The sequence below is a fragment of the Aotus nancymaae genome, unplaced genomic scaffold (genome assembly GCF_030222135.1).
Source record: "Aotus nancymaae isolate 86718 unplaced genomic scaffold, 86718_ANA_hifiasm-v0.15.2.pri h1tg000006l, whole genome shotgun sequence".
NCBI classification, from domain to species: domain Eukaryota; kingdom Metazoa; phylum Chordata; class Mammalia; order Primates; family Aotidae; genus Aotus; species Aotus nancymaae.
The window spans coordinates 24,720,940-24,747,342 of NW_026988417.1; the positions used below are offsets into that span (position 1 = coordinate 24,720,940).

Consider the following 26,403-nt stretch of genomic DNA (forward strand, 5'->3'; position numbering starts at 1 on the left):
GCAAGACCCCATCTCTACAAAAAAGTTAAAAACTTAGCTATGGTGACATGTGCCTGTAATCTCAGCTACTTGGGAAGCTGATGCAGAAGGATAATTTGAGTCCAGGAGTTCAAGGTTGCAATGATCTATAATTATATCACTGCACTCCAGCCTGGGTGACAGAGAAAGACCCTGTCTCTAATTAAACAATAACAACAACAAAACACCTTCTGTATGATAAATAAGCATACAAACAAAATATAAAGACAAGTGACAGATGAGAAGAAAATATTTGTAACATATTGTGGACCCTGGAGAATAATATTAAATCCTGATAACCTCTTGTGCATGAGATCCTGTACTGGACCTATCACTTGTATCATCTCATTTTATCTTTAAATCAACTCTCCGAGGCAGTGGTGATTGACACCACTGTTCAGAAGAAGGGAGTAAAAATTGGAGAATTTAAGCACCCTGCCCAAATCTCATGGCCCAGAAGTGAGTTAGGGTTCTAACATGGACCTAACCTGACTCCCACATCTGCCACCATTTCTCTCTCCAGGAGCTAGCATGATTCCTCATCTCTTAAATTTACTTCAGTTATTCTTTGTGCTTTTGGTATGTTTGTTTCTCGACAGATTATCTGAAAGGGTCTTTTCTTTTCTTTTGGGAGGGAACAAATTCCTGTTTTTGTCCCCCAGGCTGGAGTGCGATGGTGCCATCTCAGCTCACTGCAATCTCTGTCTCCCAGGTTCAAGCAATCCTCCTGCCTCAGCCTCCCTAGTAGCTGGGATTACAGGCAACTGCCACCATACCCAGCTAATTTTTGTATTTTTAGCAAAGACGGGGTTTCACCATGTTGGCCAGGCTGGTACTCAACTCCTGACCCTCAGGCGATCCACCTGCCTCAGCCTCCCAAAGTGCTGGGATTACAGGCGTGAGCCACTGCGCCTGGCCAGGTTAGCATCACACACTGGGGGCTGTTGGGGGGTGTAGGGGAGGGACAGTGGGAGGTGGGGAGGTTAGGGAGAGATAATATGGGGAGAAATGCCAGATATATGTGACGGGGGGATGGAGGCAGCAAACCATCTTGCCATATATGTACCTATGGAACAATCCTGCATGATCTTCACATGTACCCCAGAATGTAAAGTCCAATTAAAAAAAAAAAAAAAAAAGAAACGAAGGCCCTGAAGTGAAGATGGAGAACGAGTCGCAAGGCTGTCACATGCCTTCCTTCTCATGAACTCTTGAGGAGCAAACTTCCTCCTTGGCTTTTTCTTCTGCCTTCTTCCTTGACTTTTGAGTTTCCTGGGGTGGCCTAATTTCCCGCCAGGGGGGAGCTGGGCTTGGTTGCCCCATTCCTCAATACTAGCATGCCCACCCTCTTCCCCTTTCTCCTTTGCTTTTGACAGGGAGTAAGAATGGAGTGTGGGCGGGTGAACCCTCTGATTTATCTGATTGTGCTGTGGTTGGGCTGGGCTTGGCTTGACTGGCTTGACCTGCTCTGCTATTTCCTTTTCTCTTTCCCTCTTTTTTCTTTTTTTTTAGGTCTCACTCCACACCTAGGCTGGAATGCAGTGGCACAATCACAGCTCACTGCAGCCTTTACCTCCTGGACGCAACTGATTCTTCCCCCTTATCCTCCTGGACCCCAATATAACATCCATGAACCTTCTTTTGAAAATTCGCTGGTGGACTCTTACAGGTTCTTAAGCAAAAGAGAAATGTAATAAAATATGTGCTTTAGGATGTTGAACTTGACCTTGGAGAGCTGGAAACTAGGAGCAGGAAGGGATAGGCACACATCACCATGCTTAGTTAATTAAAAAAATTTTTTTTTGTAGAGATGGGGTCTCACTGTGCTCCAGAGGCTGCTCTTGAACTCCTGGTCTCAAGTGATCCTCCCACCTTGGCCTCCCAAATTACTGGAATTACAGGTGTGAGCCACCACCCCCAGCCTTCTGACTGATGGATGTAGACTGTCCTGTGTTCTGTGAGAGGGGCAGTCACTGTTATTCGGGATGTTCTTGAAAGGGTGCCTACTTGTCAGTGAGCCTCCCTCTCAGAGCCCCTTGAGCATCTGAATCAGAGAGTTAGGAACTCTGTCCATGTCCTCTGCCATGATCCCTTTCTCTCCTCCATCAAATCCTTCCATGCCTTCCTGCTCCTTGTTTCCAAATCTTCAAGGTCAAGTTCAACTTCCTAAAGCACAGATTTTATCATATTTCTCTTTTGCTTAAGAACCTGTAAGAGTCCACCAGTGAATTTTCAAATAAGGTTCATGAATGTTATATTGGAGGCCAGGAAGTGTTAGACATTCTATTTATTCTTAATCCAAAAATTAAGAAAGAAACAGCGTGGGTACTCAATAGGTAGGATGTTGATTGTCACTAGTGACCCACTTGGCCCATCTATCAGACTGTTTCCTGAATCATGGTGCATGTCAGAAATGTCGTAATGCGGAGGGCCAGAGAGAGGAGTGTATTCTCATCCACTCACTTTCAGTCTATTGCCAAGTGTTGCGATTTCCATGAGCCTAGCTCCATGAATTCCTACAGCCTCACGATTTGGTGGAGAAAAGATTCTTAGAAATGAAACAATTGTGATTCTTTGCATATAATCATCAGTCCATTCTAAGGTGTCTGTGGGGATTTTCTTTCCCCTATATGATAATAAAGGCATGACATTTCTGGCAATTATTGGTAATAAAAAGCCCTGTGGTCCTTTTCAGAGCTGTCTTCGGAGCTATGGTCTAGGAAGGGGAGTAGTAGCGGCCAGCTTGTCTCTATTTAAGCATCTCTTCCCTCGGGGCTGGAAGCAGGAGGAGGGAAGAGAGGTAAGGGATAGAGAGTTCTTATTTGGCTGGTCCTAGAATAATCTGACTCCATGTTTTCCAGACCTGGGAGATTTGTGGAGCTGGCTCTCCCTGTGGGCACGTCTATAGGTTTTTGGAGACTCCTTTGCTGGGGCCATCCAATAGCAAATCCAGAGTGGCAGGCAGTGTTTCTTTTGCCCCTGGCTGCTCCTGACATAGCCTCAGTTTCTACCTCCAGTGGTGCACATCACAGCCTCCTACCACCGGGGTCCTCTCTGGTTGTAGGTCTCCATCTTGGGAGGAGCTCTTCTAAAATGACCCTGGCCATATTCTTACTGCAAACTCATATATGGTCCTTGTGTTAGAGGGAAGTTCGGCCACTTCTGACCTACCATTGTAGGAGAGGAGTGCAGGGACTTCCCAGATGCTCAGCCACAGGGAGTTGGCTGGTCTGCGGAGGCCCAGCTGCAGGTGCCCTGAGCTCTGTGCAAGGTCAGGTGAAGGTTCTCTCACTGGGTTGAAGTTAGGAGGGCACTCCCCTCCCCTCTGTTAGTGCACCAAGTGCTATAAGCTACATTGTCGCTGTGTATGTTGTGGGCACCACATTGATCCTGCTGCCTGGGTTCAAATCCTACCTCTGCCTCACTAGCAATGTGAACTCGTGCAAATTATTTAAAGTCCCCAGCTGGGCACGGTGGCTCACGCCTGTAATCCCAGCACTTTGGCAGGCGGAGGTGGGCAGATCACCTGAGGTCAGAAGCTCAAGACCAGCCGGACCAACATGGAGTAATTCTGTCTCTACTAAAAATACAAAAAATTCGCCAGGCATGGTGGCGCATGCCTGTAATCCCAGTGACTTGGGAGGCTGAGGCAGGAGAATAATTTGAACCCAGGAGGCAGAGGTTGCGGTGAGCTGAGATCCCGCCATGCTCTCTAGCCTGGGCAACAAGAGCGATACTTCCGTCTCAAAAAAAAAAAAAAAAAAAAAAGAGAAAGAAAAGAAAAAGAAAGTCCCCATTCCTCATCTGTAATATAGGGGAATGTTAATGCCTACCCAGTATGGCTATTGTAAGCTCGGTTTATTTCTAATACTTAGAACAGTACCTGGCACTATATGTGTGTGTGTTTGGGTATGTCTGTGTTTGTGTGTATTAGCTATTATTTTTACAAAATCAAGACCTTTAGAGTAGAATTTTTATCATTCTTTCTAATGAGATGGTGGCCTCCCTGCAAGGGATACTTGTTTCCATTTACAGTGGTGATGTAGTGTTCATTTCAAAAATTCATAATTTATGTTTTAAAAAGCGAGTTGAATTAAACAAAAGTATGAATTAGACAAAAGTGTTGGAAAGCATGGCCAGCATTGTGATGATGGCATACAAATGATTGGTCTTTGGAGGCACAAGTCTAGTAGCTCTTGAGTTCATAATGGCACTCTAAGACTTTGAAGAACCTGACCTCTATTCTTCCTTCTCCAGAAGCCTTCATGGAACGAACATAGTTTAATTTTATCTCAACTTACCAATATTCTCCAAACATTGTTTTTTTTTCCAAACACCTTCTTCAATAAATCAAACAAACAAAACAAAACAAAACAAAACAAAAAAACCAACAGCAATGATCAACTTGAACACAAAACTCCAATATGTATTTGCTTAAAATGTGAAAATTATACTTACATATGATAGGCAGAATAGAGTAGTAGTTATGAACGTAAACTTTCTAGCCAGACCACGGAGTTCAAATCCCAGCTCTGCCATCCATCAACTCTATGATCTTAGAGGGATAGCTTGACCTTTTGTGCCCGGCAAGTGGAATTAATAATACCTAACTCACGGAGTTGTTATAGGGGTCCAGTGAAGTGATATGTGTAAGCTATATATGTAAGTGGTATATGTAAGCTATTACAATGTGGTCTGACATGGAATAAACACTCATTAACATTACCTATTATGATGATTACTGTGTAGCAAAATAGGTACATTATTATAAAATGCTTTTAAATTATAAATTTAAGATTAAGATAGGTGATAATCCCAGCATTTTGGGGGACTGAAGCAGGTGGATCACTTGAAGCCAGGAGTTCAAGACCAGCCTGGCCAACATGGTAAAACCTCATCTCTACCAAAAAATACAAAAAATTTAGCCAGGCATGGTGGCATGTGCCTGTAATCCCAGCTACTTGGGAGGCTGAGACAGGAGAATCACTTCAACCTAGGAGGCGGAGGTTGCAATGAGCCAAGGTCACATCACTGCACATGACAGAGTAAGCCACTGTCTAAAAAACAAAAACAAAAACACCCAAAAAAAAGGCCCTAACAAACAAACAAAAAAAGATCAAGATTTTAAAAATAGAAATAGAGGTTCTATTATGTACCTTCACCCTCCAGAATTGTCTTGTGATGTCTGGGGTGCATTCGCCCTCACGTTGGAAACTTGGCTTAAGCAATGATAGGAACATACTCTCTCCCTAGGTATTCTGATTCTTGAGATGCTCTGTAAAGCTTGGAGGACTGTGGGTGGGTTCTTCCACGCTTGGATTATGCGCACTATCATTTCTACACAAACCTCTTGGCTTCTCTGCTTGTAAACAGTAATCATGTTGGGCTGAATGTGGGGCCGGGAGTCCCAGGCTCCTGGCCGGTCCTGCCCAGTCATTCCTAAGGATAGAGGCTGCGCAGACTCTGCCTCTTGCCTTGTATCGGCCACCCTGTGCTTAAGCAACTCCCACAGAGCTTAACGCCAAGGAGACAGTGGCCAGTGGGGACAGCTGCATGTCAGTCTGTGCTGTGAAACCAGCCATCCTTGTAACCAAATGTGAGAGCAGCAGATTAAAGCAGGATTACCTAAAGACAGGTTTGTAGGACACACACTGGCTGAGTCCCCTGCTGCCAGCAGCTGCTCTTCTTGACATGGGGCCAACCCAGAAACTTTGCAGGATACCCTCAGATGCTCCAGCAGCCAGAGAGATGATGGTGGCCCTGGAACTGCTGAGAGCAGCTGGTTTCATCAGGGCTGGCTGAAAGTCTGGATCACTGGGGACAACAGTGAAACCTCTGACTCTGTGCCAGGGAGTGGGTTGGTGGGCGCTGTGTTGACAACTGTGACTAGTTAAACCCAGTGGGAACTAGGTCTAATTACAGTGGAGCTACAGAAATTGCCCCCACATTGCAGCTGCTTTAAGTCAGATAACTTTAGGGTTGAGAAAGACCCTAGAGATCGCCTAATGAATCCCAAACCTAGTTGCTTACAGCATCAATGAGAAGCCTTAAAGTTTGTACAGTGAATTAGCTCAGTTATATAAAGGGCTGAGTCACCGCATCATCCTGTGTTCCACTTAACTTAAAGTAATCCCAGCGCTTTGGGAGGCTGAGATGGAGGGATCACTTGAGTTCAGGAGTTTGAGACCAGCCTGGCCAATGTGGTAAGACCCCCCCACATCTCTACTGAAAATACAAAAATTAGCTGGGTGTGGTGGTGCATGCCTGTAATCCCAGCTATTCAGGAGACTGAGGCAGGAGAATCAGTTGAACCTGGGAGGCAGCGGTTACAGTGAGCTGAGATCACGCCACTGCACTCCAGCCTGGGTGACAGAGTGAGACTCCATCTCAAAAAAAGAAAAAAAAGTTCCCCAAACATTCCCAGTGATCCAGTGATGAGCCAGGGTTGGTGAGTAACTGTTCTCACCGGGGCTTGCCTAAAAGGACTGAGCATCAGTGTTGAAGTTAAAAGACCCAAGGTCCCATCCTGGTGGTGCCACCTCCCACCTGTTGACACCTGACAAGGGGCGTATTACCCCAAACCTCAGTTTCTTCATTTGTAAAAAGGGGATAAGGACAATAAATTCCCTTTCAAGCTCATGTATGTATATGAAGCTCTAAAACACTACATAGACACAGGACTTAAGGGCTCATGCCAAAGGCTCACACAGCCTAGGGTTGGTCACCTCTGGTGACAAGAGGCTCATTACTTTCAGAGACAGCTTCCTGCCTCCTTTTTTTTGAAAGCTCTGATGGACAAAAGTTCCTTCCTTATTCTGAGTAGAAATCTGTTCTCTGTCATTTCCTCCTATTGGATTTAATTCCACCCCTCAGGGAACCACAGAATGAACTTAATCTTTAATTTGCAGACCAGTCTTTTGAATAATTGAAGACACTACAGCCTTCTGGCTTTCCTTCCCTACCTCAGTTCTAGGCTTCTCCACACCCTGTCTACTGAGAAAGTCCCTTTATGAATAAGCAATATTCCCAGAAATTACCATAGGCATGGCTACATTTCAGCAAACCAGAGGCCATTTTCCTGGATTAGTGATTCAGGAAAATCCATTTAGCCTCTAGTTGATTAAATCACTCAATCACAGCAAATCATCTTGTTAAATTAATCACCTGTGCTATGGGATCTACTTATTAAAGTATTTGCTTACTAAATGTATAACGTCTGTGCAACCCTTTTGTGTGCAAGGCACTGCTCAGTGATTTGCATGCACTTAGTTCTTATGTTAAACCCTGAAAGGTAAGCACTGTTACTATTTTCATTTTACAGATGAGGAAACTGAGGCCAAGAGAGGCTAAGAAGGTGCCCAAGATGATGCAGCCAGTAAGTGATACAGTGGGGTTTGGATTCAGGTCTGCTTGACTCTAAAGCCCATGTGGGCCTGGCACGGTGGCTTATGCCTATAATCCCAGCGCTTTGAGAGGGCCAAGGTGGGAGGATCACTTGAGCCCAGGAGGTTGAGGCTGCAGTAAGCCATGATCTCACCAGCCTGGTGAGACCCTGTCAAAAAAAACAAGGCCGGGTGTGGTGGCTCACACCTGTAATCACAGCACTTTGGGAGGCAGAGGCAGGAGGATCAGTTGAGCCCAGGAGTTCGAGACCTGCCTGGGCAAGACGGTGAAACCCCTTCTCTACAAAAAGTACAAAAAATTAGCCAGGTGTGGTAGTGTGTGCCTTTGGTCCCAGCTACTTGGGAGGCTAAGGTAAGAGGATTGCCTTACAGGCTCACGCAACCATACCTGGCTAATCTTTATATTTTTAGTAGACAGAGATTTTCCATGTTGGCCAGGTTGGTCTCAAACTTCTGATCCCCAAGTGATCCGTCCACCTCGGCCTCCTAAAGTGCTGGGTTTACAGGGGTGAGTCACCAAACCCAGCTGTTTTTTTTTTTTAATTTGAAGAAAAATTTAAATAACATGGAAATGCACAGCTCTGAAGTGTACAAATTTGGTGAGTTCTGGCAGACATATAAATCTGTGTGTCTTAAATTCCAATCAAGATAAAATAGTTTCACCACTACAGAAAGTTTTCTCATGCCCCGTCTAGTCGGTTCCCAGCCCCAGAGGTGACTGACCACGTTCTGATTTCTGATATGAAGGTTGATTTTGCCTGTCCTTGGCATGTCATGAGTGGACTCATGTAGTGCATACTCTTTTGTGCCTGGCTTCTTTCGCTCAACATGTTTTGAGCCTCAGTCTCCTTGTGTGTGCAACAGCTGTTTCTCTTTTTCATGGCTGAGTAGTACTCCACTATATGAACATACCACATTTTATTTCTACATTCCTCTTATGGACAGGTTTTTAACACTTTGACACATCATGTAGAGGTAATAATAAGTAAATCACTCATTTATCCATTAGGCAAATGTCTTTCCAGAGCTTTCTCTATGCCAGGTACTATTAGAGATGCTAGGAGACTTTGGTGAAGAAAACAAAGTCCCTGCTCTCACAGGGCTTTTATTTATAGTTGGAGAGAAAAACAATATAAAAGAAATTAAAGGAATGAACAAGGCAGTAGTAGGAAGTGCTATCAACATATTAAATCTGCGTGAAGGTGCCAGGGTGGCTTGTAAGAACATAGGGTCTTCCTTTTTTTTGAGACAGGGTCTCACTGTCACCCAAGTTGGAGTGCAATGGTGTAGTCTTGGCAATGCAGCCTCAACCTCCCGGTCCTAAGCAATCCACCTACCTCAGCCTCCTGAGTAACTGGGACTACAGGAACCAATCATGCCCAGCTAATTGTTATTTTTGTAAAGACAGGGTCTCACTATGTTGCCCAGGCTGGTCTTGAACTCCTTGGCTTAAGTGATCTTCCTGCCTTGGCCTCCCAAAGTGCTGAGATTACAGGCAGGAGCCACCATGCCCAGCCTCAGGTCTTCTTCAGATCATGGCCCGGAAATGCCTCTTGGAGTAGGTGACTTGGTTGACATGGGGGCGCTACAAAGGTGAAGGCCCTGAAGAGGTGTGTTCTGGGCAGAGGGAACAACTGCTGGGAAGGTGTAAGGCAGGGGAGGCTGGGAGGGACAGGTCATCAAGGTGGGAGGAACAGGAACAAGCCAATATGACTGCAGTAAAGTGAGCAAGGCTGGAGATGGTGGAAAGTTGGGCCAGACAGGAGGAGGGCAGAGACAGGTATGCGAGAAAGGAGTTGGGTTTCATTTCAGAAATGATGGGAGCCCATTGGAGGGCTGAAACAGGGAGTTGTATGGTCTTAATTACTTTTTTTTTCTTTTTGAGACAAAGTCACACTCTGTCACCAAGGCTGGAGTGCAGTGGCAAGATCTTGCCTTACTACAACCTCCACATCCCAGATGCAAGCAGTTCTCTTGCCTCAGCCACCCAAGTAGCTGGGATTACAGATGCATGCCACCATGCCCGGCTAGTTTTTGTATTTTTGTATTTTTCGTAGAGACGGATTTTCATCATGTTGGCCAGGCTAATTTCGAACCCCTGACCTCAAGTGATCTGCCTGCCTCGGCCTCTCAGAGTGCTAGGATTACAGGTGTGAGCCGCTGCTCCTGGCCTCAAAGAGCTAAATTCTTTTTTTTTTTTTTTTGAGAGGGCACCGGCTTTACTGTCTTTATGGGGGTCTGGAAAGGTTGGGTCCTGGGGGGCAGAGGGAGGAAGGGCCGGGAAGCTGTGTGACCAGGACCTCAGGTGGTGTGCATCTGGGATTCCTCCACTTGTGGGTGCTCATTGGCATCACTGGTGCAGCCATTGCTGGCAGTGGGTGGTACCGGTCCTTTCTTACTTGACACAGGGCAGGCGGCAGCCACGGGTCCGATTCGCTTGAGGCCAGGCCCTGGATACTCCATCCTGTGCTCGAGGAGCATGTGTTTCCGTGGCGGGAGCACCACGCAGGCCCTGAGAATGTTCCAGATGCAGGTGCGCTGGCGGAAAAGCACCTAGACAACCAGGCTGGCCAGTGGCATCAGCGGCGCCTTGAAGAGGAAGCTAAGCTGAGACAGCACGGGGTGGAAGGTCTGCGGCTCGGTGTGGTCATCAGTGCAGAAGCTCACGCACTGGCACAGCTCGGTCAGCAGCGCCAGCTCCGCATGAAGCAGCGAGGCCTCGCACGTGTTGTGCAGCACCAGTGAGTTGGTTCCGCCCAGCATCAGCTCCAAGGTACACTCAGCGTGCTTGCTGTGGCCCACGCACGGCTCGTACCTGATGACCTCGCAGTGGTCAGGCTCCTCCCGGGCGCGTAGAGCACTGGGCTTCTTTGCACCATGTTGTCCACTACGTTGCTCTTGGACACCTCCTCAGAGCGGAAACTGAGATGGCGACGACAAGTTCCGCTGGTCATTGCTCCCCAGGTGGTTATAACTCATGATGAACACTGTCTTGAGGCCGGAGTCAATGAGGAAGTCCACGAGCACGGACTTGACTTTGGTCTGGCCTGACTTGAAGCCATCTCCGCCCCCTTAAACCCAGCGCTGCCACCAGAGCACAAGGGCTTCTGGCACCAGAGTGTTCTGTGGGGACCCACTGAGGAAGGCACAGCCCTCCAAGATGCTGGCCATGGTGAAGCGGGTAGAGGGTGACACCTCCAGGCCAAGCTCGATGGTGCGACCACCTCACAGAAGCGCTCCGTGTTCGCCGTCCACAGCACGATGACTTTGTCAGCCCTGCGCTAGACCGGAAGTCTCCGATGTCCCCGTAGAAGTGCTACTGCTGCTGCGCGCGCGTGCCCCGGATAAGGTTGTCCGCGCATGCGCTCTGGTTGGCCGCGATGAACTCAAGAGGTGTAGACTGAAGGCGGGGGGCCGCAGGGCATCTACGTGGGCTACAGTTGTTCCAGCAGCCCCCAATCAAGCACCTTCCCAAACCGCATCGCCTCGGCCAGGTTCAGCCATAAGATGTTCCAGCCATCGAAAATCAGGTTGTCGGGCGCCACCATGGGCAGTAGCGCGCTGAAGGACACGAACACTTCCTGGCTCTCGGAGTCTGGTGCCCGCCCGGGTCAGCGAGCCGTAGTAGCTGGACTCCTTGCGGCCGCTGCGCGTGGGCCGGGACAGACTCACCGGTTGGCCAGCACCGCGGCAGTGACTGTGAAACGCTGTTCCCACCCCAGCCGACCAGCATGACCCTTAGCCAGGGCACCTGCCGGCCTGGCGGTCTGGAAGGTGAAGCGCGTGGACTTGAGGTGCACCTTGAGAACACCGCCCTCGCTGCTGACACGCGTCGTTCGGTACTGGTACTGAGCCTCGATGGCCTCGGGGCTGTAGATGACCTCGCAGATGACCGTAGATGACCTTGTACCTTAGTATGACCTCTTCACCAAGAAATGGACGGCGGCCTCCATTGCAGCGGGCTGCGCGGAGTCGGCTGAGGCAGCTGCGGCGGACCGTGTGCTAAATTCTTTACCTAAGATTATCATTCACTTTGTAACAACCCTGTGAGTTAGACGGTATCCCCTTCCTGTTGTGCATGAGAGAACGGAGACTCAGAATGACATGCCCAAGAACATCCAGGAGAAAGAGGACTTCGAACTTGGCTCTGATTCCAAAGCATGTGTGGTAATCACAGCACTATGTTGCCTGGGATGAAGGCCTGGACTTGACACTTGTCCTGGGGCAAGTTGCTCATCTTTCTATGCCTTCGTTTTCTCATCTTAAAAATGAAGAGAGGGTAATAATGATGCCAAGTCTATGCCAAGGAGTTTCATAAGCTGCGAAACTGCTGAAGAACCACTGTTTTCACGATGCCAGTTCTCTTCCAGCTCCCTCATGTAAGTGCCTAGGTGACTTCCTTGATGACAGAACTTGTGCCTGGGTGTGTTTTGTGCAGTGTTCAATACAGCCCCTGGCTCTATCTTCCCTTGGCTGGACCACAGCCCGGGCTTGGGTCTACTGCCTTGGAGCCTACAGCATTTTCTTGAAAGTCATAGTGCAGACCACAGTCGTTCCCTGCTTCTTAGAAATGGCCCCAGGCCATCCTCCTGAAGGAGCAAGTTTGCATCCTGGTGATGGGTGTGCCAACCATGGTCTTCCCATGGGCAGGCACTGGATGTCTGTTGGGGGTATGTGGGTATGTTACCAGAGGACGTGTGGCACAGGGAGAGATGCACTGAAATTTGGCCGGGCACTGTGGCTCATAACTGTAATCCCAGCACTTTGGGAGGCTGAGGCAGGCAGATCACCTGAGGTCAGGAGTTCGAGACCAGCCTGGCCAACATGTGAAACTCCATCTCTACTAAAAATACAAAAATTAGCCAGATGTGGTGGTGAGTACCTGTAATCCCAGCTACTTGGGAGGCTGAGGCAGGAGAATCGCTTGAACCTGGGAGGCAGAAGTTGCAGTGAGCTGAGATCATGCCACTGCACTCCAGCCTGGGCAAAAGAGCAAGACTCTGTCTCAGGGGATACAAACAAACAAACAAAACTTTGTGCTCATGTTTATTAATTCATTCAACACAAGTGAATTTATAATCTGCCACTAGGTGGGGAGGATACGATGGTGAATAAGCAGACAGCCCAATCTCATGCAGCTAATGGCCTATCATTAGAATAAATAAATTTGATAAAGAATGTAGATAAAGCTCATGGAATGCCAACTTAACATAGTCTTGGGAAAGTCAGGGAAGGGTTCCTGGAGGAAGGGATGTTTAATCTGAAAAAGTCTACCCAGGGAGGCAAATGTGAAGGTGGGAGAAGCTTCTTTGAAGTTGCTTTTGGGTGTGATTTTGGTTTTATAAATCAGATGCACTTGCATGAGAATTGGAAGGCAGGTGCATGGTGCCGTGAATAGTATATCCTTGCTAGTTTTTCTGGAACATGTTTCATTGTCTGGGCACCAGCTTCTTGGGAGTCCAGAGGCAGGGTAAGGGTCATCTATTTTTTGTTGGATTGGATCTCTCAGATGTGGTGTGTCTCTAAATCTAATACTCAAAGTTTTAACAGCTGAAGAGGTGTGTTCCTGAAGCCAGCAGCTTCAGAAGTGACTTTTTAGTCCTGCCTTCCTAGTGGTGGCAGTGTCCCTGGTAGGCTGGTCCTGGGGCCTGGTCTAGAGCCCGTTGCTCCAACTCTTTCATTGATATTTGTAAATTCTCTTTTTGGAAACAGAGTATTGCTCTGTCTCTCAGGCTGCAGTGCAGTGGCGCAATCTCAGCTCACTGTATCCTCTGCCTCCTGGGTTCAATAACTTCTCTTGCCTCAGCCTCCTGAATAGCTGGAATTACAGGCATCTGCCACCTTGCCTGGCTAATTTTTGTATTTTTAGTAGAGATGGGGTTTCACCATGTTGGCCAGGGTGGTCTGGAACTCCTGGCCTCAAGTGATCCGCCTGCCTCGGCCTCCCAAAGTGCTGAGATTACAGGCATGAGCCACCATACCTGCCTATTTGTAAATTCTTCATTTCCTATATGAAATCCCTTTCTGCTTAAAATAATTAGAGTGGCTTCCATTTCCTGCTACTCACCCTTCCTAATACTACTGAGGTACAAGTAGATTCATTTATTTAGTTGTTATTTTCTGAGCACCTAGAATGTGCCAGGCACTAATTTTGGGCTCTGAAAATATAACAATAAACAAGGCAAAGGTCTTGTACCTTTGTCTTATTATCATAGCAGTTATATTATCTATCAGGAGCTCTCGGATACAAACGTAATTTGAATTACATATGTGTTTAAAAAATTTTAGTATCCGGCTGGGTGCAGGCTCATGCCTGTAATCCCAGCACTTTGGGAGGCCGAGGCCAGTGGATCATCTGAGGTCAGGAGTTCAAGACCAGCCTCACCAACATGGAGAAATCCCGTGTCTAGTAAAAATACAAAATTAGCCAGGCATGGTGGTGCATGCCTGTCATCCCAGCTACTTGGGAGGGTGAGGCAGGAGAATCACTTGAACCCGGGGAGCGGAGGTTGCCGTGAGCTGAAATCATGCCATTGCACTCCAGCCTGGGCAACAAAAGTGAAACTCTGTTTCAAAAAAAAAAAAGAAAAGAAAAGAAAAGAAAATTAACCCAAAGCTTGTCAATGGTAATCATGTTCTTTACGTTTTTTTATGTCTTTTCAGCTTACTTACATAACGTTTGATTAATTGAAAATAAGTTGCATAATTATTTCATTTAGAAAAAAGTATAAAATCATTGTTATTGATTTGTTTTTTAAGTTTCAGTTTCAACATTAATTAAATGTCTAACTATGTAACAAAAAAGCTTTTCCTTATCATGGAGTTTCAAGTTTGCATATCCATGTGCAGTATAATTTTCTTTTTTAAGATAGGGTCTTGCTCTGTCACCCAGGCTGCAGTGTAGTGGAATGATATGGGCTTACTTCATTCTCCACCTCCCAGGCTCAAGCGATCCTCCAACTCAACCTCCTGAGTAGCTCGGATTACAGGCACGCACCACCACACCCAGCTAATTTTTTGTATTTTCGGTAGAGACGGGGTTTCACCATATTGCCCAGGCTGGTCTTGAACTGCTGAGCTCAAGTCATCTGCCTGCCTCGGCCTCCCAAAGTGCTAGAATTACAGGCGTGAGCCACTGAGGTTGGCCAGATATCCACTGTAATTTTGATGAGAAAACATAAATCATACTGCCATTTTTTGTCTTTGATTATGGGATAATTTGCCAAGCATTCCCTTTGTTTAAAGAAAATCTTGAATTGGAGTTAAAAATACAGTAACTCTTTGTAAAACTCTTCCGTGACTCAAAGAACATTGACAAAGAACACAAGATCATTAAATCTGTCATCTCCTATTTCTTTCAACTGTTTCTTAAACTGAAGATGATTCATAGTGTTTGAATGTATATAATGAACAATATTAATCTATAATGCTTTTCACAGAGTCGGCTGCAGAAAACTAAACTCAACTATTTTCAAAATGTAGCACCTAATAGGATAAGCAGTAAGGATAATAGTAGTCTCTTATTTGAAAATTCTAATAAATCCAAATTTTTGATTCAGCATAGTGGAACTACCATTTGTGGTGAAAGAAACTAATTTTTTTTCTTATCTGGCTAGAATTCTTCTTTGACAGATATAAAAGATTTAAAAATATCTATGCACATGTTAGTTTATTTTAGGCTATAAATTGACATTTCTTCATAAACTGGAAGTCCTTTGAGACAAAATGTACCCGAAGTATGAATTGGGCAGTATCTATTATATCAAATGACTCATCTAAAGCTAAAGTACTTGTGATTTTTCAAGATTATTGATTGGTCTTTGCTATTGTTAGAAAAGTCTTCATATTTTATGGACAATTATTTGAGGGCTCAATTGAAGAGCTTTCTCTTTTTGTGAAATAGCTTTTTAAATCTTTTCCTCAGAATTTTCTAACAGTATTTCCATTGTCAAAAAATAATTTATTTTACCATTTCTTCACCTAAAAGTTTTTCAAGTGAGTACTGTGATACGTACCTGTCATCCCAGCTACTTAAAAGACTGAGATGGGGAGGATCACCTGAGCCTGGGACTTCAAGTCCAGCCTAGGCAACATAGTGAGACTCCATCTCTAATAAGTAAATAAACATATTTTTAAAGTGTTTTCCTTTTGTGAAAGAATTCCAGTGTTTTTATAGCTGGCCAAGATCCTAACAGGATCTGTGCTTATAAACTTGGCCAGCTATAAAGGTTAGGTTTGTTTATTATTTCAAAATTAAACATTACTGATGGCCTGGTGCAGTGGCTCACTCCTCTAATCCCAGCACTTTGGGAAGTTGAGGCAGACAGATACCTTGACTCAGGAGTTTGAGACCAGTCTGGACAACATGGTCAGACCTTGTGTCTTAAAAAAAAAAAAGCTGGATATAATGACACATGCCTATAGTCACAGCTGTTAATTATACTTCAGGCTGAGGTGTGAGGATCACCCGAGCCCAGGGAGGAAGAGGCTGCTGTGAGCCGAGATCGCACCACTGCACTCCAGTCTGGGTGATAGAATGAGAACCTGTCTCAAAGAAAATAAAATAAATATTATTGCTTGTTATCTTCTCACATAGGCAAAAAATTAAATATTCAACAAACTTTTGTCAAATGTTTAAGTACCCAAAACCATTTAAATTTTTGTTTAATGTTAAATCTGTTTTTAGGTAACTAATTTTGTTAATTATTTTTTTTTTACTATTGAGAGGAAACTTCTTATCAAATCCACTATGCATATGCTGAAAATGTCTCTTAATATTGTCTACTTTATTTTTCAAGATTTTTTTTCCTCTCACCAAAACCCAATTTGCTGTAGCAAACTGCAATTGCCTTCTGTTATCCTCTTTTTTGGCCTTTCTCTTCAGGTACTGGCTTCTTCATCTCCACCCAATTCTGCATCAGTAAGATGCCTTTGCTTAAAACTTCTAAATTTGTCCATACTTATTTTTAACTGAACAAATTTAATTGTATCATAATTAAAATCAGTATTTCAATCTAATTACCAATCAGGATTTACATAGAAATCTATGTACCTCTTACTGTCTGCAGAAAATATTTGCCTAGGCTGGGCGTGGTAGCTCACGCCTGTAGTCCCAGCACTTTGGGAAGCTGAGGTGGGAAGAACACTTAAGGTCAGGAGTTTGAAACCAACCTGGACAATATGGTGAAACCCCAACTCTACTACAAATACAAAAAATAAATTAGCCCGGCATAATGACTTGAACCTGGGAAGCGGAGGTTGTGGTGAGCTGAGATAGCGCCACTGAACTCCAGCCTGGGCGATAGAGCAAGACTCTGTCTAAAAAAAAAAAATTATTTAGGTTTTTACTCTTTGGTCTTTATTCCTTCAGGGTTGGCTCTAAGAACTGAGTTCCTAGAGTCAGGAAAACCATCGTGCTCATTCCCTCTCAGCTGAGTGCTTGAGGTTCGCCATCCTCTACTCCACAAACCAACACAAGGCCAGCACGGAGCAAACATAAAAAACAAATATCATGTTGAATAGCACCAAGCGAAACTGACCTTCAAGCTGAAAGTCCAGGACCCTCGCTCTTCTCCAGTGACTCACACTGCAAAACTTTGACTCTCTCTTTTGTTTCTTTCCTTTAGCACCGAATCTCCCAAGACCTGGTGATTCTTCCCTCTCTGTCCCTCTAAGTGCATCTTCTCTGTGCTCCCCGCATTTTTGTATAATCCTTGTAAACTCAAGTCCAGATTTCTGCCCCTGCTCCTCATTGGTCTTGAGCTGTCCCTGACCCTGTGCACAGCTACATTAATGCCATTCAACCTTCCCAAACAGGAATTCTTTCGAGCACCCTCTGCCTACCTGCATGTCTGCCTCCTTTGCCAAAGATACAGGTCAAACTCCTTAACCTGTCATGACCAGCCTGGCAACATGGCAAAACACTGTCTCTATAAAATAAAAATAAAAATAATTTTTTAAAAATTTCTTAGTGTGATGTTCAGAGCACTGCATAACCCAGGTTTAGAATCGGTCAGTGGAGGAGCTAGAGGCATGGGTGGCTACTGAGCATTTGAAATGAGGCTAGTGTGGACAGAGTGAGACTCCCTGTCAAAAAAAAAAAAAAGAAAAGAAAAGAGGCTAGTGAGACTGCAGAACTGAATTTTTAATTTTTTTCTTTTAAATTTTATTGTGATAATAACACTCAACCTGAAATCTATCCTCTGAACAGATTTTAGTGTGTAATACGGTATTGTTACCTATAGGCACGATGTTGTACAGCAGCTCTCTAGAACATACTCATCTTATATAACTGAAGCTGTATACGCAATGAACAGCAACACCTCGTTTGCCTCTCTGCCTAGCCCCGGCAACCACAATTCTATTCTGTGCTTCCATGAATTTAACTACTTTTCAGATACTTCGTATCAGTGGAATCATGAAACGTTTGTCCTTCTGTGACTGGATAATCTCGCTTAGCCTCATGTCCTCCAGGTTCATCCATGGTGTCACATATTGCAAGATTTTCTTCCGTTTTAAGGCTGAATAATATTCCATTGTATGTGTATAGCCCATTTTGTAGATCCATTTATCCATTGATGGACATTTCTGAATTTGGGCTATTGTGAATAGTGCTGTAATTAACATGGGAGTTCATGTTTGGAGAGATAGCCTTTGATGTGAATCTTAAAGGCTGGTTAGGGTTTGGAAAAGTAGCGAGAAGAGTTGAGGCACTTCAGTAAGAAAGAATCAAAATGAATGATGTTACCAGGAAGTCTATGAGCATGGTAGCTCCCAGGGTGGGAGAACGAAGTAACAGCTGCAGTGAACCACTATACATATTCGTAGCTCTTTAAAATTCAGTGAAGTATCCTGCTCCACACTTAGGCAATTGGTCACAAAAAGGTAAATTAGTGAACTATTAAAATGTAAGATAAGCGTATGTATAACACTTCCAGTTCTGTCTCACTCCCTGTATATCCTTGGATCTGTTACTTAATTTCTTTGAGACTCATTTGCCTCAGGCCGGGCGCGGTGGCTCACGCCTGTAATGCCAGCACTCATTTACCTCATAATATTACCCATGACCAAATAGGCTTGTTGTGAGAAATAAGTAGGTTATACATGAAATATGATGCAAACAGTGCCTGACGTATAGTATGTACTCAATAGACATTATTAAATGTAGAAAAAGTACTGGGAGGCTACGAGTGGTAGCTCATATCTGCAGTCCTAGCACTTTGGAAGGCCCAGGCAGGCGGATCACTGAGGTCAGGAGTTTGAGACCAGCCTGACCAACATGGTGAAACCCCATCTCTACTAAAAATACAAAAAGTAGCTGGGCATGGTGATGTGTATCTTTAAAAAGTGAATCATGTATAATATTTTTCTATGAACACACTTTGCTGTTTTGCTAAACTACATTTCACATTAACCATTGCATTACATAAGATATCATTACTGTAGCACACAAAAACATCATTTCTTTCTTTTTTTCTTTCTTTTTTGGAGATGGAGTCTCACTCTGTGGCCGAGTCTGCAGTGCAGTGGCGCAATCTCTGCTCACTGAAAACTCTGCCTTCTAGGTCAGGCAGTTCTGCTGCCTCAGCCACCTGAATAGCTGGGATTACAGGCACTTGCCACCATACCTGGCTAAGTTTTGTGGTTTTAGTGGAGAGGGGGTTTCACCATGTGGCTAGGCTAGTCTCAAACTCCTGGCCTCAAATGATCTGCCTGCCTCAGTCTCCCAAAGTGGTAGCATTACAGGTGTGAGCCAACATGCCTGGCCTGAAAGTTTATTAAATAACTTGGGAGTAGCCTCCCATGTTGTCTATCCTCCCTCCAATGATTCCAGACCTGAAGCGATAGACCCCTTGGTCAGGGAAATGTCTCCAGGGTGTTTAAGAGGCTGGAAAAGAGGTCAAAGGCCCAGAAGGAGAAGAGCAGGATGCAGGGGCTGAACGCTGGGGAGAGAGGCGTGGAGATACAGAGGGGCTACTCAGGACTGGAAGGAGAGCAGAGGAAGCAGTGCAGGCATAGTGGCTGTGGTCTGGCCTGTGCCATCCTGAGCAGTTCGAACTTGGTGGGAGGAGGCAAAAGAGGCTTGAAGCAGGAGGCAATGTGGTTACATGCATTTTGCAGCAAGTCAGTGGTGGCAAGGCAGCGGCTCCTGAAGACTGGGAGACTAGGTAGGAGGCTGCTGAACAAACCTGGAGAAATGAGGATGGGTGTCAGGCAGTGGGGAGTATTGGGATTCTATGGACCTTTTAAGGTTGAATCAACCACTGTGGACAACTATGAACTCCTCCTGGGAAGGAAACATCATACGAATCTTTGCATTCCTAAGATCCAGCACCATATCAAGGTTAGGGGTGGAGCTGGGAGGGTGGCTTCTGACTCCATGCGTCTGGGACTTGAAGGAACCAGACTGGCAGTTGTCCCCTTCTCTCCCACCGACCATCCCTCCCCTTTGGCCATCATGGGTACATATTTTGAGGATCCACATTCTGGGTAAGGCCAGATGCTCTTTTCCCTTTTTATTTACTTTTTAAAGTTGAAATAGGCCTGGTGCAATGACTTACACCTGTAATCCTAGCACTTTGGGAGGCCAAGGCGGGAGGATCACTTGAGCCCAGGAGCTCAAGATCAGCCTGGACAACATGGTGAGAACTTGTATCTACAAAAAAAAAAAAAAAAAAAAAAAAAAAAAAAAAATTAAAAATGAGTTGAGATGAGATCTCACTATGTTGCCTAGGCTGGTCTCAAACTCCTGAGCTCAAGTGATCTGCCCACCTCAGCCTCCCAAAGTGCTGGGATTACAGGCATAAGCCACTGAACCCAACTAGTTATTTTAAAATGCAATAAATTGTTATTGACTCTGTTACCCTGTTGTACTATCAAATACTAGATCTTATTTTTTCTATCTAGTTATGTTTGTGTACCCATTAACCATCCCCACTCCTCACCCCCACTACCCTTCCCAGCCTCTGGTGCCCATCCTCCTACTCTCTGTCTCCATGAATTCACTTTGTTTTCGTTTTTGGCTCCCACAAATAAGTGAGAACATGTGCAATTTGCCCCTTTTTTCCCTGCTTATTTCACTCAACATAATGACCTCCAGTTCCATCCATGTTGTTGCAAATGGCAGGATGTCATTCTTTCATACGGTTGAATAGTACTGACTTGTGTATACGTACCACATTTGCTTTATCCATTAGTTTATTGATGGACACTTAGGTTGCTTCCAACTCTTGCCTGTTGTGAATACTGCTGCAATAAACAAGGGAGTGCAGGTATCTCTTTGATATACTGATTTTCTTTCTTTGATATACTGATTTTCTTAGCAGTGAGATTGCTGGATTATAGGATAGTTCTATTTTCAGTTTTTTTGAGGAACCTCCAAACTGTTCTCCATGGTGATTGTACTCATTGACATTCCCACCAGCAGCGTACAAGAGTTCCCCTTTCTCCACATCCTCACCAACATTTGTTATTGTCTGCCTTTTGCATAACAGCCATTTTAACTGGAGGTGGTATCTCACTGTAGTTTTGATTTGCATTTATCTGATGATCAATGGTGGTGAGTATTTTTTCATATGCCTCTTTGCATTTGTACAACTTCTTTTCAGAAACACCTATTCAGATCTTTTGCCCATTATTAAATCATATTATTAGATTTTTTTCCTATAGAATTGTTTGAGCTTCTTATATATTCTGGTTCCTTGTCCGATGGATAGTTGGCAAATATTTTCTCTCATTTTGTGAGTTGTCTCTTCACTTTGTGGATTGTTTCCTTTACTGTGCAGAAGCTTTTTAACATGATGTACCTAATGTTTTCTTGTAGTAGTTTCATAGTTTGAGGTCTTAGGTTTAAGTCTTTAATTCATTTTGATTTGATTTTTGTATATGGTGAGATAGGTGTCTAGTTTCATTCTTCTGCAGATGAATATCCAGTTTTCCCAGTACCATTTCTTGAAGAGACTGTCCTTTCCCCAGTCTTCGTTAAGGCATCTTCGTTAAGCACTCATTTCTTTTTTCTTTTTTTGAGATGGAATCTCGCTATTGTTGCCCAGGCTGGAGTGCAATGGCGTGATCTCAGCTCACTGCAACCTCCGCCACCCAGCTTCAAGCGATTCTCCTGCCTCAGTCTTCCCAGTAGCTTGGATTACAGGCATGCGCCACCATGCCCAGCTAATTTTGTATTTTTAGTAGCGACAGGTTTCTCCATGTTGGTCAGGCTGGTCTCAAGCTCCTGACCTCAGGTGATCAAGGGGGTTGACCTTGGCCTCCCAAAGTGCTGAGATTACAGGTGTCAGCCACTGCGCCCAGCCTTAAGCACTCATTTCTATTGGTTATATACCTAGGAGTGGAATTGCTAGCTCATAGGATAGACATAGATTTAACTTTAGGGGACACTAGCAAATGGTTTTCAAAGGGCTTGGATCAATTTACACCCAACCAATAATATATGCGAGTCCCATTGCTCTATGTCCTCAGGGTAGAGGCTTTGAATCCTCTCATTTTTCCCATTTTGCAAATCAGGAAACTGAGGCTCAGAGATGCTAAATAATCCACTCAGGATAACATAGCTAGTGAGAAGTGACTCTCCAGTGGAATCCAGATATTACTGCAAATTCAGTGCTGCCTGTCACACCATGTTGCATGAGGATAGTAAGTAAATGCTATAGATCATGTGTATTGATAGAATTCTGAGAAAGATGAGATGAATGTTAGGCCTTGCAGAAGAGCTGGAACTTGAACTTGGTTTTAAAGATTGTGTAGAGCACAGAGAAGGCTGAGGGCTCTCTGGGCAGACGGGAAGACTTGGCTACCGGCAGGGACAGGAGAAGTATATTGGGGTTGGGGTGATGTGAGGTTGCCTCTCTCATTTGAGAACTGCTGATCTGGTTGGTATGCCTATCTCAGTGTCGTCCTTGGGTTCCTTACCCATAGTCACTGGACCACAGTTGCTGCAGGAGTCCTGACTCCCTGAAGTCTCCATTCTTTGCTCTATATACAAACTTTCTCTTGTTGGAGAGAAAACAGAAGCAGAGTTTAGCCCATATAATTTAACCTCCCATTTTATTCTGAGCTATAGTTTGGGCTGCTGCAACAAAAACACCATGGACTGGATGGTTTAAGCAACAGACATTTCCTCACAGTTCTGAAGACTGAAAAGTCCAAGATCAAGGTGCCAACTGATGGGCTTCCTGGAGAGCTTTCTCTTCTTGGTTTGCAGAAAGACATCTTGTATCCTAACATGGCAGAGAGAGAGAGAGCAAACGAGCATGCGCTAGTGCCTTCATCTCCTTACAGAGGCACTAATCCCATCATAAGGGTGCTACCCTCTTCCCTCACCTGACATTAATTACCTCCCAAAGGCCTCAGCTCCAAATATGATCACAGTGGGGACTAGGGTTTTAATATACAAATTTGCAGGGGACACACACCTGAAGTCCATAGCACTCACTCTCTTCTATCTGTTCAGTGAAACACTATTTTATTCACCTTTATTCTCTGTCTTTCCAATAAGACTATAATCCTCCTGAGGGCAGTGGGAGCGTTGTGCCCCTCTTGTGTAACTGACAGTCCCTAGGGCTTTTCTGGGATACACAGGAGATAGAGACTCAATGTTCACTTGTGCTGCTCATGGATCGATGAAGTCACTGCTGCCTTGAGCTTACCCATAGGTCTGATTCCTTTCCTCACAAGTCTTACGTTATTGCAAGCATGTGGTCTTTAAAGTCCCTGCAATGAAAAATTTGTCAGTTGTTTAGACTCCTGTGATGAATTAATCTAGGTATAATGAAATGTTCCTTTTCTTCATTATGATTTCCCGCAGTTCAGTATAGCTGGGAAAACTCAGAAAACTAATTCTAATTAATTATAAGCTGGAAGTCGTGTCTGGGAGAAGGGTAAAAATTGCATGTAATTTCTTCTCCACTCCTAATTCCTAAATTCTGCTGTGTAGGTTGATTACCATTGCCCTTGTTTCTAGCCTAGAAGTTCCCTTTAAAATTGATCACAGCTTGGCTTTTTTCTTTTCTTCTCCTTGTGTAGTTGTGGCTTCTATATTTTATCATTAAAGCTCTTGTCAAAACTGCTGTGAGCTGCTTCTTCGAGCTCTTCTGCTCTTATTGTTCCACAGCATCCCTTGGAATCGATTTCCTCCTGTTTCTTCCTAGTTGCACTATTTCACCTGACTCCTATGGGCACACAGATTCATTTCACCTGGCCAGAGTCAATTTCACTCACACACACACCCCTTTCAACTCTCTTCTTCTCAAATTTCTGATTCCAGATGTACCAGTGGTGCCCTTTCTTTTCTCTGTTTTTTTTTGTATGAGCTCAGATTATAGCATTAAAAAAATTACTAGACTTTATGTAGTACAGTATTAGATTTACAGAATAATTGAGCAGATGGTACAGAGTTCAGCATACCCTCCCCACCTCCCCTGCAGCTCGATAACAATTTCCTCCATTATTAACATCTTGCATTAATGTCGTACATTTGTTACACTTAATGAACCAGTGCTGATGCATTATTAACTACAGCTCATAATTTACATGAGGTTCACTCTTTATAATGTTGCACGGCTCTATGGATCTTGACAAATGCAGTATGACACATATCCATCACCACAGTGTCATACAGAATGGCTTTACCTCCCTAAAAACCCCTCAGACCACAGTTCTTATGAGGGTTTTTTTTTCTTCATGGCACTTCATCTGACAATACAATTTATGTTTTGTTTCTTTATTGTCTGTCTTCCCCAAATCTCAACCTTTTCTAGACTTAAGCTCCATGAAAGTGGAGACCTTTTAAAAAAAATCTATATTGAGCCGAGCGTGATTACAGATTACATCTGTAATCCCAGCACTTGGGGAGGCCGAAACGGGCAGATCACCTGAGGTCGGGAGTTCAAGACCAGCCTGACCAACATGAAGAAACCTCGTCTCTACTAAAAATACAAAATTAGCCGGGTATGATGGATCACCTGAGGTCGAGACCAGCCTGACCAACATGGAGAAACCCTGTCTCTACTGAAAATACAAAATTAGCTGGGTGTGGTGGCATATGCCTGTAATCCTAGCTGCTTGGGAGGCTAAGGCAGGAGAATCACTTGAACCCGAGAGGCAGAGGTTGTGGTGAGCCGAGATGACACCATTGCACTCCAGCCTGAGCAACAAGAGCTAAACTCCATTTCAAAAAAAAAAAAAAAATCCATTTTGTTCATTGTTGTATCCCCAGCTCCCAGAACACTCAAATTTGGGTTGAATCAATGAATGCATGCATGAATGAATCGATAATGATTTAATGGCTATTTAGGGCTTCAGTGAATTGATTGTTGATCTCTGTGCCCTCTTAGTTGTTGAAAGCATTGCTGCACAACGTCTTAGTACATATGAAAACGTTTCTGCCAGCCTGGCCAACATGGTGAAACCTCGTCTCTACTAAAAATACAAAAATTAGCTGGATGTGGGTGGCATGCATCTGTAGTCCCAGCTGCTTGGGAGGCTGAGGCACTAGAATCGCTTAAACCCGGGAAGCAGAGGTTGCAGTGAGCCAAGATTGCACCACCGCACTCCAGCCTGGGTGACAGCGTAAGACTCCGTCTCAAAAAAAGAAAAGAGAAGAAAACATTCCTGCATTCCTACCTATCTGAAAATGGTCAGCTGGCCCTGATGGAGCTGGAAGGCCCTGCTACAGCTAGAGCTATGTCATCTGAAGGGTTTGGCAGCTCTGGGGAGATGTCCAGCACACTCACGTGATATTTTGTCCAGAACTTTCTCCTCTAGACTACTGTTTCTCAAACTTTAAAAAGTTATCATTCCCCTGAGGACTCTTATTGTTTTTCCTGAATACCCGCCACCCTTATGAAATTTTAACACCACAGATGATATGCCATCAATCTGTTTATGGACTATATGCATATCTGTGCTTTCTACATATTAAAAAAAAAAGAGTTTTTTGGCCCCTCAGAGTGATATCGCCCTCTTCGAGGGGTTGCATACTGCTGGTATTCTTCTTGATGACTTAAAGACAAGGGCGGGAAAGGTGTACTGATGTGACCCTCAGATGGAACAACATTAAGAGGGATGGAGGACATAACAGATGCTGGAATGCAGATTCAAAACCCTCTGGGGCTGGACGAGGGGGCTCACGCCTATAATCCCAGCAGTTTGGGAGGCCAAGGCTGGTGGATCACCTGAGGTCAGGAGCTCGGGACCAACATGGCCAACATGGTGAAACCCCTTCTCTACTAAAAATACAAAAAATTGGCTAGGCATGGCGGCGGGTTCCTGTAATCCCAGCTACTTGGGAGGCTGAAGCAGGAGAATCGCTTGAACCCGGATGTGGAGGATCTAGGGAGCTGAGATCGTGCCATTGTACTCCAGCCGGGGCAATAGAGCAAGACTGTCTCAATTAAAAAAACAAAAACAAAAACAAAACAAAACAATAAAACTATGAGATCATTAGAGTCTATTCTAACCAATCAATTTTAAATGTAATCTTTTTTTCTTTTTTTTTGGAGACAAGGTCTTGCTCTGATGCTTAGGCCGGAGTGCAGTGATCTTGGCTCACTGCAACCTCTGCCTCCCAGGTTCAAGTGATTCTCCTGCCTCGGCCTCCTTCGTAGCTGGGATTACAGGCTCGGCACAACATCCAGCTAATTTTTATATTTTTAGCAGAGATGGGGTTTTGCCGTGTTGGCCAGGTGAAACTCCTGGCCTCAAGTGATCCTACTGCCTCAGCCTCCCAAATTTCTGGGATTATAGGCATGAGCCACTGTGCCTGGCCTCAAATGCAAACTCTTGTACACAAGTTCAAAAATTCAACTGCATGCGTAGGCTGGGAAAACCAGCTTGTTGGCCTGCATTCACTGAACAGAAGTCAGTCTTTCTTGGGCAGTGGTGGATTCCTTGTGTGGCCTGGTGGATGAGCAGCCTGTGGAGAAACCTGCTGTGCCCTAGACTGGCATTTAAAAAGAGACCCTACAGA

At 44.7% G+C, this 26,403-nt stretch overlaps 2 pseudogenes; one reads left to right on the forward strand and one right to left on the reverse strand.

The window, feature by feature from the left end:
- Window positions 1-9,722: 9,722 nt before the first annotated feature.
- LOC105730868 (inositol-3-phosphate synthase 1-like) lies at window positions 9,723-11,299 on the reverse strand (annotated as a pseudogene).
- The window catches only part of LOC105730867 (S-phase kinase-associated protein 1-like), a 101,813-nt pseudogene continuing 86,377 nt past the window's right edge, over window positions 10,968-26,403 (forward strand).